At 36.9% G+C, this 12,252-nt stretch overlaps 1 protein-coding gene across 1 annotated transcript in view; it reads left to right on the forward strand.

Moving 5' to 3' along the window:
- The window catches only part of CADPS2 (calcium dependent secretion activator 2), a 284,927-nt gene that overhangs the window by 149,123 nt on the left and 123,552 nt on the right, over positions 1-12,252 (forward strand). The gene's annotated exons all lie outside the window — the stretch shown is intronic.

The raw sequence follows: 12,252 nt of genomic DNA on the forward strand, positions 1-12,252 counted from the left end.
TGGTTGGGACTTAACAATGGGATTTGGTGCATGGAGACCTGTCCCTGCTGACCAGGAACCGTGAGGAAAGGGAGGGAATCCAGTCATGGAGTCAGTGGGGGACTGGAGTTACTGTGCTTGGAGACTGGAACTGAGATGAGAAAACATCCAAGCAGGGCAGCAAATACATAAGGGAAATGGGATAATGTAGCAGGAGAAAGCAGGAGGACTCGGGTGACATGGATAAGTTGGAGTAGAGAGCAGAGATAAGCGTTTGTACTAAAGCATGACGCTCTCCTGTGAGTCCCACCTTCTGCCCCATTCATTTGCACTCACCAAACACCTGTGAAAGGGTTTGGTGATGGTGGCACATCTTTGTCTGGATCCAGCCCATTAGCCTGGATTCAATTTCCTGCTGCTGGAGGGCGTTCAGCTGCTGCAGGGAGCGGGGGTCACAGTGCTTGCTGCCCGCCCTCCTCAGCAGCCTTGTCAAAAGGCAGCCACACAGGCAGGCTGCCTTGAGCACATCAGCAAAGAACGATGTCCAACTGATTCATCTGCACATGACCTGGTTCAATTGCAAACTTCCACCCTAAACACATCAGGGGTGTTGTGCTGCTGTGCTTCCATCCCAAGCAATGACTGGGAGAAGTTCCCGTTTTTGATCAGGTCACTGATAATGTCGGGGTCATGCTGTCTACAACCCCAATTAGAGTATAATGTGCAGCTGGATCCAGCAACAAGGAGAAGGCTCCAGTGTTTCCTCTCATCATGCTCCTGTGTTTCCCCAGAGGCTGTCTTGGCAAGGAGCTGTTCTTCTGGGGTCTTCAGAGGGTCTTCCTAACCTCCCCAGTTCAGTTTTCCATACTGGTTTATATCAGTCTTCTTGTCTGACCATTAAAGAACCAAATCAAATATTGTTGTCAATAATTTAGTTCAACCATTATCCCTTTTGTCTGCTGCTGATGGTTGCTTCCTCAGATTGATTTTGAATACTTGTCTCCTGGCATTGTGATTTACTTCTACATTTTACTTCAGGGTCATTGCTGTGACTATTCTTTAGGCAGATACTGTAGTTCCTCTCACTAAAAATGCTATGGGTCAGTCATAATTTTATAAAGCCAAGTCTGTCAAAATTTATAAAGGAATTTATAAATTTTATAAATTCCTTTTCTTTATAGCTATTACCTATAATGATTATTACCTAGACACTTGTTAAGGAAAGTTAGGGCACCAATGGATCTGTGGACTTCTCCACCATTAACATATGTGAAATTAAATAAAAACTTAATAATTCCTTCAATAACCATTGAGTAGATTGATGAGGTACTGTAGGAAACACTGGAGTTGCAGTAAGAGGAAGGAAAAGGTTATTTATTTAGAGGGAAAAGAACACCTGCTAGCAGAATTGTTAGTGTGTACAGTCAGGAACTGTTAATATTATGAAGAGCCATCATCCAGGCACTCCCTGCAGCCTTCTCTTGACTTCCTGGGTAAGTGTAAGTATTAAGTGGTCATTTGCTGTTTTTTCAAGAGGGATTCCTATCTGCTTCAATACACCTATTAAAGCTGCTCTGGTTCTGAAATGATGCTGTGTTATCAGGGAAATCTGCATTTGTGAAGAGACTGGAAACCTGTGATGGATGATGGGCAATGTCATCAGAAAGGCAAAGGAATATTTCAGAGTTAAAATAGTTGAGAGTTGATTGAAAGGAACTGGCTTTTATCCCCGTTTGTGCTGCACAGAAGGACCTCCTTGTAAGAGACTGAAATGTTTCCCCCTGTAGTAACTGATCGTATCTTATTTGTTTCCTGTGTCCAGTTTGATAGACTGAAATCTGATTTCGTAGCGGTGCGCACCACTAACAGCTATTAGCTGAAGTCAGTGGAAATGGGGCTTTAAATATTCATTGTGCTCTTCAAGTCCAAATATCCTAAAAATTAATATCTGAAGCCTAAAACTTTTAGTATTTCAATTGTCCTGTTTTCAGGAGGGTACTGTTTACAAGGGAAAACAGTACCACCTCCCAGGATCATACACATATGAGGGTGAATCTAGGGAAGCAACCGGTAGAAAAGGTTCCCACACTCTGGAGGAGCTGTGGGAGTGGAGGCACTGTCACTTTGCTCAGCCAAAGGCTTGTGCTCTGCTGAGCAGGGTTATAACAGTGCCAGGATCTGCAATTCCCTGGAAAACCTGCACAATATGGAAATTCAAGTCTCTCTGTAAAGCAGGGTTTGCTTAAAACATAATGAAGGAGGCCATAGGATAAAATCAAGTGCTGAAGAGCTCAAAGACAGCTGCTGCTATTCTGAATAGTGAAAATGACAGGGAGATCTTTGTCTATGTTAATTTTATTTTATTTTATTTTATTTTATTTTATTTTATTTTATTTTATTTCCTTATTAGAATGTTGTCATATATATACAGGGTCGTAGAGTACACAAAAGGAACAGATATAAAAGGATGACAGAATGTGATCATCCTTTCTCTGGGAATTTCATAATATCAGCAAGTTGAATTTTACAACCTTTATGACAGACTTCTAGTGTAGTTAATGTGTTCAACCCAGCTAATTCTTCATTGTATTTTTCAGAGGCATCTCATGCCTTTTCCTTAACCAGTGTTTGAACTAGACAACTTATATTTTCTGTGTGTCAGAGTTAACAAACTAACATACAAGATTCGGTGTCTGTCATAGGAAAAGAAGGCAATGTGTTGGCATTACATAATGTTTTTCAGATGAGAGTCTCAAAATTTATTCAGAGTTGAATTCAAATTTTATCCTACAGCCAATTGCAGAAAGATGGGTTTTAGTAGATTGATACTCTATCTAAGATAATTGCAGTAAGAGACAGTTTTTTTAGATATGGGAACTGTGCCCAAATATTTCAGGTTCTGCAGGGTTGGCAAAACCCACAGGCCAAATCTAATGGTGGTTTTCAATTTTATCTCTTGAGAACATTTTCTCTTTTTTAAGGCTGACTTTACTTACTAACGCAGGGGATACGTTAGAAGACTTCAAAACTTGTCTTGCATTTATGTTTCAAGAATATTCACTTCTACAAATTATACTGTCTTGTACTGAAGTCACAAATAGTATTCTGGACTGCAGCACCTTCAAGTCATGTTCTCACTTTGATTTCTGCAGTCATAACCAAAAATTGTATTTTAAATTATAAAGTTGGGATTTTTAATTATTAATTGTAACCTTTCTAAGAGAAAGAAATAAAAATCTTTATGACTCAACACTACTGAGAATCTCAATTGCAGTTCATTTGTACTTTTCTAAAAAAGAGGTTTATTTTTATGTTGATGCATTTGTACAGTCAATCTAGTGTTACTCCACTAATTTGACTTAAAACATTATTAAAGAAACAATTCATGTTTTTTTAATGTATTCTGTTACCTGCTTAACAAAATGGAACACTATTATACATCTTACAGTAAACATAATCCTATTACTTATTTTACATTTTTATTTTTATTCTTGCATGAAAGGCTCTCAAAGTGGGAATTAACTTGACTAGTAGATAATTATCCTTTTGTATCTGAATCCTGTCAATACATTACAAGGCAAAGCATTCACAGCTAGTCTGAGTAGTGACAAGGTAAATATAGCTCATTAATGGGGATTTGTAGAGCAGTTCCAATTATTGACAATTCATGACATTCCAGATTCCTTTCTCATAATTTGTATTATATTTTCTTGCTCACAGGATGTGGTAACCTTTCCCTTATCTATAAGTACGAGCACATGCCACATACTTTTAAAATCTCCTTTACTTAGTAAAGCAAACATCCATATAAAAGATTTTTTAACATTTCTAATTTTTTTTTCAGTTGAAATCTTAAATAAAAAGCAAATCATCAGAGGAAAGAAGTAAAATTTGAGCGAAAAACTTCCTCTATAAAATGCTAAAAGCCTGTTTATTTCTGTTGAGTTACAACAGCAGCATTAGGTAGGTACTGTTTGCTTCAGGAAGGCTCAGTTGGATCTCCTTAATTCATAATTATATTAGGGTTTAAAACCCCAGCAGGACAGGTTAATTGACTCAAGATATGTGGGTTACTCTAAATATCTTCTCTAATGCATGGGGGTTTTTTGATGTGCCTTTGCACATCTGTGTGCATTTAAATCATGCATTATTTTAAAAAGTAGATTGAGTTGTATCTTAGCATAGCCTAGTGGTTACTAAAAGGTATTATTCTGTTGCTTCCAATCTAGAAATGGAAAAAGAATGAATGAGAGATGGTTTTGTAAAGCTTGCTTTAAAATTATTAGTAGTGCTCTGTGGTCCTACCACAAAAAAGAAAAAAAAAAAAGGAAAATAAATAATAAAGTAAAATGAAATTCTTACTAACTAAACAGCCTGAACAGGACAATATTACTAAGTGGTAGTATTTGGGCTTGACTTCCAAAGTAAAACATTTCAGCCTTGCTCTTGCTCTAAACTTTTGCCAAGATTTGAAGGACAAAATTAATTCTTCATGTTCTGTTCTGCTTTCTGCTATGACATGTTACATAGGGAACTGATATTCATTTAATTTCTTAAACTTGTGCATTTGGAATAAGCATTCTACAAGCACTTAGAATTTTCTCTCTGTCTCTCATCTATAAAGAAAGCATTTTGGTGACTTCTTTAAAATTGTAATCTCTGTAATAATAAAGAATCTGTGCAAGATGATTTTCCTGTCACAATTTGTTGATGCTTTGGGTTTTGCTTTGTAGTTTTTTGTTTATAGTTGTAGTTTGAGAATATAAAGATCACCATTAATTTGCTAACATTTTAATTTTTATTTTCTCTTTTGCACTTGAAATTGGCCAAGATGTTCTTAGGAGACCATTTAAAAGTAGTAAATATAGGTACTGATTCCTGAATGTGACTAAAGAATCACCTTTCTCCTGCTGATGTAGTTCCAGAACTAAAGGAAATCTGTGAGACAAATGCTCTGGTTAGCAGTCTTCTAAGATCTAGAATTAGAGAAGTAATTTTTTCCTCTATTTTATATGACACTTGTCACCCATCCTTAGAGAGGAAGATGAGTATAATCTGCTTTGCAGCAGAGTGAAATGAAACATTGGAGTAAACAGAGATCGCCCAAGGTCACGGGCAATTTGGTGACAGAGCTGAGGATGGCACTGGGGTCTCAGTGGTAGGGCTGTTGTGTGTGCCTGTCACCTGGATAAACCACGGTCACTGCTGCTACTGAGCTCATAACTCAGCTGATCAGAGCCATGGGGGCACTGAAGTCAGCCAGAATGAGGGTGGTGCCAGCTCTTACACAGACACTTTGTCTGTGGTCACCTGGCAAAGAAGAGCAGGATGAGAAACAGAATTACCTTTGCAACTTAAAGATGGGTAATCTGGGTTTGATGTGAAGGTGACATCTGCTCCTACTTTCATTATTTCAGAAAAATATGCAAGGTGAATACATTGAAATTACTCTATTGCAACTCTGGGTTACTTGTACAGATAAAGTAAGATGTCAAGAATACAATCACACCTCTTAGCAAGTGCTGCAAGATCCCTGTCACAGATAAGATAGAAGGAGTTTTTTGCTAATTTAAAACTTCAAGTTTAATTTTTTCTTAAATGACTAGGTGTAGAATTGCTTCAAAGTGAAGGAAAGTGTTAAAAACCTAATAATACTTAAGATGTTTCAAACATCTTAGAAAATCCTTACTAATGCTTGGTATTATATGGTAATATGAAGCATAGACTTTTTCAATTAGTACTACATTCTGAGAGATAAAACTTTGTATATTGCTTTTCAACAGTACTTGAAAATATGTTTCTCCTTAGTGTTTTTCTCTTTCAAAAGCAAGAGCAGATTATCCGAGAGATTTGTTTTGCTTTTTAATTTCTTATCAATATAGCCTAATTTCCTGAACCAAAAGTTAAAATACTCAAATACTTACCTAATTACAGCATTTCTTCATTTACATATGTAAATTCTTCTGGATCTCTTTATAGTGTTTGATTCATTTTTCCAAGTTTGTGTACTGCGTATCTGGTTGTAATCATAAAGTCAGCTTAGTAGCACCATCTAGCTTTCTGTTTGCTGCTGCTGCATTTCTTCTTAGAAAAGGGTAGCAGAGCAAAGACTTCAGCTGCTGCCTCAGAGAGCAAAGCTCTCCCTTGTCCTTTGGTAGAACGCTTACTATTTTATTTGGGAATTCAAGGCCAGGAAGCATAGAAGTCAGATGGAGGCTGTTGAGTTTGTTTGAATTTTGCAAGCTTTACATAGCATCAGATAGTTTACAATTCTTTTCTGATCATTTAATCATATGGCCTCAGTATAGCAGCCAAAACAATTAGGTGTTTAGGCTATGTAAGCATTCTCTGAGTTTTCTCAAAGCAGCTACCAGGTAGGGTGGGGTACCTTGACAAGTTGGCTTATCAGTGCTAAGACACTGGCAATGGAAAAACAGAAAAGGTGCACTGGAGGTAGTAAGGTAAATTTTTCTCTCTCTATATATTGCACTTAGAACAGTAGTTAGTATTTTTGTCATTTCTACTACAATTACTCCTAATTAGTCTCAAATAAATTTATACGGTAGATCTTTCTAAAAATGCTTGACAGATTGCCCGCTGCCAGCATTTTTTTGAGATGACCAGCAATCCATATACAAATGGGAGATTTTTCTACTAGCTTTGTGCCATTTGAAACTCCTCTGTGAAAAGACAATCCTCAGCCAGTCTTCCTCATGTGTAGTAAAGGGATGATTTCCACAAAGTAAAGATGTATTCTTGATTCACTAACCAAATAACAATAATATTCCTGATTCCTGTTGTCACAGTTGTTGCCTTGTGAAATCCTGCTACATGTTGAAGCACTGTGGGATGCAGCACTCTGCTGCAAGATAATCCCCTCACAAGAATTGTGTGTATTCATCTCAGCTGGGTCTAAGTAAAACTTAGTTGCTCCCTCTCACCATGATTTTATATTGTGTGCAGTTTTTCTTGACTGTCCTGTTACTGGCAAATGGGATGCAGCAATGTTTGCTCAGTCTAACTGGCCTCTAGTGCCCAAGTTGTCCAAAGAACCTCATTTTCATCTACTCACACTGAGGAGCTCTTTTCCAAAGAGTGCCTTATAAGCTAATTTTATGTCTGGAATACAGAACATGAACAAAAGTGTATATTTCCAAAGGGAATTGTCTCATAAAGAAACTTATTTATGAAGCAAAAGGGAGGTGGAGATTTCTTTTACTTTAATTGAAGAGGTCATGGGACTTGGTAGCAGAGATATGGAGCCATAATAGTTGGCCAAAACCCAGCACAAAACCCAAACATTGGCACAGTGATGCCAGTACCTGCACTACAGACCTGTTGGGGTCACTGACATGTTCACAACACTTTTGAATTTGAGTTGGCTCATGCTCAGGCTCAATGCATGGACAATGTGACCATGTTTTTACTTGCCATATACTTTTGAGACACTGGGCAAAAGATTTCATTGTCATTTCTTACAGGAAGGGATAAAGATGTATTAGAGTTTCAGCTGAGTTTATTTGACTTCAAAGACAAAAGAGGTGTGAACTAAAAAGTTTCATTTCCCAATCCATGTTCAGTCTGGACCTAGCATGACAATCTCAGGTTTGATCAAGACAAGCACTGTGGCTGTAGGTGGCTCTGTAGGGCTGAGGCAAACTGTATTAACGCAAGGTTTTTACCATCCATGAAAGCTATGTTGTGTGGCTGATGAAATAGGCTTTTTTGAATTTCAGACACGGTGGACTGTTGAAGAAAAAATGTGGGGCTGGTAAAAAAATGCAGTCAGCACCTGAAGTGTGCAGCACAGCAAATACCACTGCATATTCAGAAATGCCTGCTCCTTACTTTACATGTGCCAAAGTGTCATCTAACATCCAGCACCACAAATCTGTGTGTAGAGCATACTTTCTTTACTCAGTGAAAAATCCTGAAGAAGGATATGTCACAAACTGCTATGAAAATATCCTGGCTGCAAACTTTAGAATACTTCATTGAATAATACTTCATAATACTTCATCTGCTGGAAAAGACTAGCATGGTTGATCTGCAAGTTAACTACAGCAGGAAGTTAACATGATTCCTTTGAAACCATAACAGCTTTTCTTGAAAAACTTGTCAAGAGGGGATAATCTTTCTTTTCAAGAGTAAAGCACAGACAGTTGCTGACTCTGAAGATCCAAGACCCTGTGACCCTGAAGACAAGCATGTGAGTATCCCTTTCTGCAAGATAAAACTCATAAACCCCAGCACAGAGTAAACCCAAGGATTTCAAGGACTTCCAACATTTGGAATGAGACTACTGAGAAAGTAACAGAAAATTTAAAAACTAAGCTAGTGTATTTATATTTCTGCAGAAATATTGGTCAAATTTTGGCCCATAATTAATTAATAACTGGGCTCAAAAGCAATGGTGTATATTTTTTGCTTATTTTGTCAGAGGGTCAAAAATATCCTTCATGTAGGTGTAACTATCTTATCCTGCTAGATTCTGATAAACCTGTCCTCATTTTAACATTCATAAAGGAACATGCTCTTGTATATATCAAGATCAACATTTCCTATGTATGTTATAAGCTGCGCTTCTGGTGCTGTGTGAAGGTGTTACTATTATTATACCAAGGTGTCTCATGTGAGTATTTTCTGTTGTGCTACTTTGTGCTTAATGCTGGCATTTCATTGTGCTAAATGAATGTTAGCATCTTGCCATGGAGAAAAGTGCTAATGTGATAACTGTCTTCATTTAAATGATTTTGCTATTACACACTTCTGCAAAATCAATTTACTATAATCAGTTACTTTTTAAAAATTAAATTGAACTTCATGAAAAATGACACATTAAAATTACATTAATGATTGATTGGATAATGGTAATGGCTTAATGTGAAATTACTATGGAAGGAAGAAGCAAAAGTGTTTATCCTGCTGCTAGATCCTTAGAGAACAGATTATAGCTATGAGCCTGATTTTCAGTGCTTCACATAGTAATTGCTTCTGAGGAGGCACAGGGAATCTGAAGATCTTAATGATATGCCACTGCCACTTTAATTGCTGAAAGAAGCCAAGAGAATCCTAATTGCCAAGGGAAGCATTACTAATTAAGGTGTCATTCTTCATTTATTCCATAGAAATTCATCTGAAATATTTGTAAAAGCTGAGATGTAAATTTAGATCCAAACTCACTTAGCTTAATCACAACAGACTTTATGTGAAAATATCTATGGGTTAGGCAAGGTTGATCGTAAAAATTAAAATATTTATTTTCCTATGAAAAATTTTGGTTTGCTTTTGCTCATAACTTCTTTAAAAATGAAGTAAAATAATTGAGAGTAGATTAAATAATCTGGTTTTATTAATATGTAATTTATATTTAAATTGTGATTCTATCCTCACATTAAAAAATTGTTACAACTGTTTACATAGGGTGCTTCTTTTTTATATTTCACCTTAAAGCTCCATACTTTTGAAATATTAAGATGGATTTTCTTCAGCTCTGATAGGCAGAGTAATGCAGGTTCAGTTGTATAAATATATTCTTTAGATCATAACTGTAGCAACACTTGTTCAGTATCTCCTTGCCTTCACTAGGATGGAGTATGCATAATTGATTAGGTATAGAAATTTCCCATGATCAGTGCTGCATGTGTGTCAAATCCTTCTTTGGCTCAGCTTTGCTAAAGTCCTTATTCAGCCTCACAAAACAAGCAGTTGGGGTGAGTGGTCATGCTGGTGGCACTTGTCCATTTCCTGCATACTGGGTTTTGTACCTTGTTCTCTTCTCAGCCTTCTTTAATGCAGTTATTCACATTCTCACAGTGTCCTAAACTCTTCTTCTTTTGCCATGGATTATCTCTTATGGTTGACCTTAATGGTGCCTTGCATTCACATATAAATGCCAATTCTTTTTCCTCTTGTTATGTAATATCTCAGAATCTATGACCAAACATCTCGGCAGCCCATGGAACATCTAGGTAGACTTTTCTAGTTTATACTATCCAAATTTGCAATTCTTAAATTTTAAGCTCTTCCCATCTCAACTTCTTGGTCTTTGTGTGCATGTGTTAGAAAAAAAGGGAGTGAGAAAACCTTTGGCAGTAATTCTCAGCTTGTCACAAAAGAGAAGAGATCAGTTCCAGGCCATAAAGATGGTGATGAGCTGCACTGCAGCATCACTTAGACTTGTCATCATAGTTTATGGGACTGACTCCAAATTCATGTCCTCTCCATATGGGCAAATTTGAATGCAGAATCACTGCTGAGAGAGCCTGGTCAATTGAGTACCTTCTAGCAGCAGCCACTTGTTGCAGCAGTGGGATGAGATTCAGCCCTGCACCAAGAAGGCAAATTGCATGTGATAAACCATGGAGAGAGAAGAATTAAAGAATTAGTTGTTCAAAGAGCAGTAAACTGGGCTTATCTGAGGCACCTGTGAAGGATTTTTAGCCACTGATGGCTACCAAAATTATGTTACCCAATACAAAGAGATGGGAAATGTGAAAGACCTGATCTCTGTTTGGCATTTGTCTTCTTGACTGCAAGGGGAGCCAAGTGTGAAGTGTCCCCAAAGAGTTCTGTACAGAGACTCAGTGATTGCTGGGGATCTGATAATCACCTCATATGCATTTCTGGTGGTGTAGTTCAGCCTCTGTCCTGTCTTGTCCTAGGCTTACATCACCTTAGTGGCTGGAATATGTGAGGTACACTGGCTGAGCACCACAGCTCATTTCATTTAATTCAAGAGAGGTCCAGTTCACCTGCCATGGATCAGTTCTGCAGTGTGAACTGCTGCAGCTTTGGGGCAATGAAGGGATTTTCTTCATAAGCACACTCGTTACTAAGACTAATTAACCAATGGAGATAAAATCTTTTTTCTTTATATATTTCATTTAAGTACCTGAAAGGGGTTGGGCCAAACTGAGCAACATCTTCAACTGATGCCCATGTCAAGGGTTCCATTAAGGCTTCAGTCCTGGAAGTACATGAAATATATGTTGTGTGAAGTCTTGCATTTGTGATTGTAAATATTTACTTTACTGGATTTTTTTAAAAAAATATAAAGAATTCAATCTAAAAATTTTGCCTGTTATTGGAAATGCTTAAATCAGAACTTTGGAAAGTTATTAATGTTCAAAAAGTGGGGGTTTTTTTCTTCTATTTTCATTAAAAATAGCAAAGCTGTTGGTAACTCATAAGCTGAAATGATCCACTAATATTTTACTGCAAATAGACATTAAGTTCATTCAATTGTAGGGGACGAATTGAGAAGAAACTTGGATTTGTAACTGGGATTTTTTTTCTAAAATTCTAAGTTATAACTTTACAATTTCATTTGCATGTGTTTTTTCTACCAAGTAAGTAGGCTAGATGGACTGACCAGTCAGTGCTATATGGATTGAAGGTAGTATTAAAAAATTAATTGTTTTCATGTTGTAGCAAAAAATGCATGCCTTGTTATGTCCTCACAAGGAAGATCATGAGCTGAGTAATTTCATGGACGTGAGGTGAAATATAGGTAGGACTTTTTTTTTTTTTTACTATGCATCATTGATCTTACTAAAATGAAAGCATAGAGGAGACCGCTTATTTTTAATACAATAAATGATGAAGAAATTTATCATATCAGAAGTGTTCTGCAATTTGCAGTAATAAGTTCAGATATTGGGAACTTCACAGTAACTCTACGGCGTATTTGAGGAGTCTCTGCTCTCACTGGAGAGTTCAGGCTGCCTTCTGCTGAAATTTCTTCATGCTATTGTTACACAGTTCCCTTAGCTTTGGAAAAGAATCATTCAGAGCAAAATCTGACTTTTAGTTTTGCTTGAATTTGCAACTCAATGCACCCAAAATATGCTGACAGTATCATTAGAATGAAATCACGTGCAGGTATTCCTGCTTCATAACTTATTCCAGAATTTTATATGGTAGACTCCATGTGTTATTTTATATTATATTTTTTATTTATTTCAGATTAAAGTTTTTAACTTTTTGCCAAATAATGTTTTTTTTGAAGCTTGTCTAGAAACTTCCCTTACATGCATGAGTCTGCAGTACTGGGGACACAACTGATTATGATATTCATAACAATATGCTGTACATAGTCACCCAAGCAATATTCTCATTTTCCCAGACTGCAGGACCAATCATCATTTAAATAGTTGTTTCAGATTTTGTTTATATTGCTTTATTCTACTACAAATAAGCATATCACAAATATCATGCAGTTGAAAGATGCAGTTTATTTATTAGCCTTTCTCATCAGGTGATCGGAGCTGT

This window comes from Melozone crissalis, unplaced genomic scaffold, assembly GCF_028551555.1.
Source record: "Melozone crissalis strain CALT ecotype California unplaced genomic scaffold, PUWL_Pcris_2 ptg000004l_1, whole genome shotgun sequence".
Lineage (NCBI taxonomy): Eukaryota > Metazoa > Chordata > Aves > Passeriformes > Passerellidae > Melozone > Melozone crissalis.